This window comes from Aulostomus chinensis, chromosome 17 (assembly GCF_037954235.1).
Source record: "Aulostomus chinensis isolate RoL2024-O1b breed Wild chromosome 17, RoL_Achi_v1.0, whole genome shotgun sequence".
Lineage (NCBI taxonomy): Eukaryota > Metazoa > Chordata > Actinopteri > Syngnathiformes > Aulostomidae > Aulostomus > Aulostomus chinensis.
Window position 1 is genome coordinate 22,691,235 of NC_141336.1, and position 4,145 is coordinate 22,695,379.

Below are 4,145 nucleotides of genomic sequence, written 5' to 3' on the forward strand. Positions count from 1 at the left end.
GATGAGCACCGCTCGCTTTGCTGCAGACAGAGTGAAACGTGCTGTCTTTGTATATGAGCGCCTGTGCTGTCCCTGCCTGCCACTGAGCCCTGGAAGAAGGGAGGGAGGCTGCAAGACTCAGAACAACTGCCACTTCACTCTGTATAAATCACTTCAAATGAAAATAATAAAATAAACTTCCCAAGGCCTTTAATCCTGTTTTATTGGTCTGTATTCATGACAAGCGTTCCATCCTGTCCATCCACAAAAACACCACTTTTAAAGGCCTGAGCAGCTTGTAATTTCAGGAGGAACAACAGTGAGCAAACTTGTAACCAAAGCCGTCCTCTGATGGAAGATGCCTGCTGCTCTGTAGCCCACTTGATGAGCCAGTATATTGCTGCCCACTCACCGATTAAATATGCATACAGTGGCCCACGCAAACAGTCGCCTGTGCAGAGAGAGTCTCTGTGGCGCTGCTTTGAACTGCTTTTTTTTCTCCCCCACTTAAATCCAACACGTGCCTCTTGACTTCAGCGAGCTGACCCCTCCAGGCCAATTCCACCAGCTCTCATTGCTCCACAAGCACCACGGCGGGTAGAAATTAGTCTGCATACTGTACCTGAACTTCAGCTTCTTTCCATGCAGCACGCTGTGGACTCGCAGTGGCAGCTTTCCAGCGTGTTTGGGGGTTGTTGTGGAGTGGAGTGTGTGTGTGTGTGTGTGTGTGTATGTGGGGGGGGGGGTCATTCCCAAGTCAGGACACTGACAGTGTCCCCCAGCAGTGTCCCCAAGAAGTGTATTCCTCACGCCGCTGTGCACATCGATTCATAGCCCGCTGCCTGTGACGTGCTTCAGAGGAGCACTGTTGATGCTGGTGGGGGGTTATTGTGCTTGGTTTGGTTTTTTTTTTTTGTAGGCTTCATTCTCCTGTTAGACCACTGCTCTCTCCCTCCATCTGAGTGTGTGTGCGTGTGTGTTTGTGTGTGTGTGTGTGTGTGTGTGTGTGTGTGTGTGTGTGTGTGTGTGTGTGTGTGAGAGAGAGTGAGAGTGGAGTGAGAGCATTTTATCAGAACACAGACTAGGATGTACTGTATTAAAGAACTCTATCACCACCACCATAGGCAAGGCTGCTTTATTTGTTAAGCTCATTTCAAACCCAAGGCTGAGTTCTTCAGAGAACAATAAAAGAGAGAGGAAGTATAGATTTACATCTGACAAGAGCCAAAGTGATAAGAGATTTAAAAAAAAAGGAATGTGGGAAACAAATTTTAAAAGCCAAGCAGAAACAATTAGTTCCATCCCGTGTTGTGAGTCCTTCATGCATGATAACAACAAACTACTGATTCAAATTTTGTTGCAGCCAATCATGGATTTGCTTACGCGGTGACGCGGTGATCAAACACATCGACATTATTTCAGCGATTTATAAGTGTGTGTCATGATATTTTCGGGTTGTCCGTCCCAACCCTTCCCATTAACGCAACACCTCAGGGAATGCCATCAGAGAATTTCTTCAATTTTGGCGCAAAACTCCGCTGGGATTCACGGATGAACTGAGAGGAATTTGGTGGTCAAAGTCATTATCACATGAACAGGACATCTTCAGAACACGTGACATTCCAGGTCACTGTCATCACACACAAATGCAAAATCTCAGGAATGCAGGGAGTGAATGTCTTGGAATTTGGCACAAACTTCCACTGGGATTCAAGGATGACCTAAATTATTTTAGCTTTAAAAACGTCATGATTGTTATCGCGTATGTGATATCTCCCCCCCCCCTTTTTTTTTTTATTAATGCAATATTTCTGGAACTCCCAGGCAGAATGTTGTCAAATTTGGCACAAAGGTCCACTGGGACTGTCCACTGAGAAGATTTTATTTGAGAAAAGTCAAGATCAGTATCACCTCATACATTCATGGTATCTTTCTCTGTCTTGTAAACTCGACATCTCAGTAACATCTCAGTGGAATGTCTCCAAATGTGGCACAAACGTCCAATGGGACATCAGGATGAAGTGAAGTGATTTCAAAGGCCAAAGGTCCCTCTCATCTCAAACCAACGTGATATTCCAGTAATGCCTTGAGGGACGCAGGGACGAACTGATTTCCAAGAATGAGATCCACACCCCTAAGAAGCATAAACAAAAACCATACCGTCATAATCATCATTAAAAGTTGTTAATCAACAGAGGAGCAAACACAGCAAATGCATTTAATTCATTTTAAGCCCAGGCAGCACAACAACAGCCTGCTGAATTGTCAACATGAGGGGAAACTTTCAGGAATCTCCGGGGCGATAGAATGTTAATGCTCTTTAAATTCAGCACTCAGCAAACACATAAAGGACTCAGCCAAAGCGAGTAATTTGTCTCTGGAAATTGGTCTCACTGATACCTTACAGTCGTCAACATTACACGCGCATCAAGCAGAAAATCAGCAATAAATCGGACATCTTTATGGACATTCTAGTTCATCTGTGTACCTATGCGCTGAAACCCAGTGGAGGGTGGCTGTATTTATCAGCATGTGTGTGTGCGTGCGTGCGTGTGTGTGTAGTTTTGACTTTGGCAAAGGAAAAGGATCGGTATGGACCCTGCAATCATTTTTCAAACGGGGTAGCCGGGGAACCATGAGGTGGAACATTAGTCTGAAGTTATAGAGGTTACGCTCAGCTTATGCAGCTCTTTGAAGCGTCCCTCCTGCTAACGCCGAGTTAAGGACACTCTGACTGAGAGATTCACTGCCGGCTCAGGCCTGGGTCACCCTGACAGGTCAGCTGTGCGCTGAGGGGAAAGGAGTGGACTGATGTGACTGATGTGTAACGTTTCCATGCTGATTGGATGATTGATGAACGTTGGGGATCCGGATAAAGCAGTACATTAACGAACAATTCTTTTTAATATCAGCATTCACAATTCATTTAATAGTAACGATCACACCAGTGATCAAAACCAGGGGGAATGTATGAAGCATCACGAGGACATGAGTCCAAGTCGCCCGAGTATGTCACGTCCACATAACAATTTAAAATGCAGAGGAAAAAAAAAAGTGATTTATTTCAATTCAGTTTTAACTGTTTGGCTTGCAACGATTGAGGGCAATTCAGCAACCAAGCCAATGAGCTTTCTAGCTAACAGCTAGCCTGGGTCGTTTTGTTTCCTCCTCAGTTTTGTCCGTAAAAATCAGTTTTAAGCAGAAGTGCATCTCATTAACTACCACACAAACACTTAATTCCTTTGTGGCAGTGTCTCATTCTGCTCTGGAGAGCACCTGCAGATCAGGTTAAGTAAACCTCTGACGGTCAGGAATTCTGGTGTTAAGCATTTGCTCTTCGTATATTTGAGCTGACAGACCTGCTGGAGTCGGATAGTCGTGCAGAGACAGTAAACTCCAAAATAGAGGATTTCATACAAAACAGAAAATAGACCAGACAAAACACAGCACTGATGCACAGCAGGGAGTTTGTTTAAAAGTCTAATTTCACAGGCCTGTTAATTTATTTAAAACTGCCCGTTGTTAATTACAGAAAGTGAAAGGCCTGTGAAATAAAGGATTTTAATCAAACATTCCTACTCTGTGTAAGTGAGCCAGAGGACTGTCCTTGGTCATAAGCAAATACAAAATACCAAATCCATACAGCCTGGCTGCATTAATCCATGGTGGTCTGACACATTTTGTTATTCATTCAATTTGGAATTTCTGAGGCATGAAGCTCAGCCATTATCAGTTTTAGTCACAAAGAAGGACAATCTGACCAAGTAAGCACCACGAGACGAGAGGGATTATTAAAAAAAAAAGGAGAACAGTGATGACCTCGAAATGCTATTTAGCAATTTTATGAAATAGCAAGTACGAATATGGCATGAATATTTGACACATGCCAATATTTCCCGATGCCACATCGGAGCTTACTGGGAGTTTTTCTTTTGTGAGTTTGGATTACGAGGTCTGAGAAGTCACTCAGAGGTGAGGAGCCAGACCAAGAAGGATTTTTCAGAGATGGGATTGGAGTGGAGATGCTGGGGTTGGGGGGGGGGGGGGGGGGGTTGGAGGGGTGCCTATGAAGCAGGGACAGTGGTCTTTGTTCCTGTTTCAGCTTGATAGGATTGGGACTGGGCCCAGGGAGAGGAGATACAACACATCCTCAGCTGTGGAAGCTG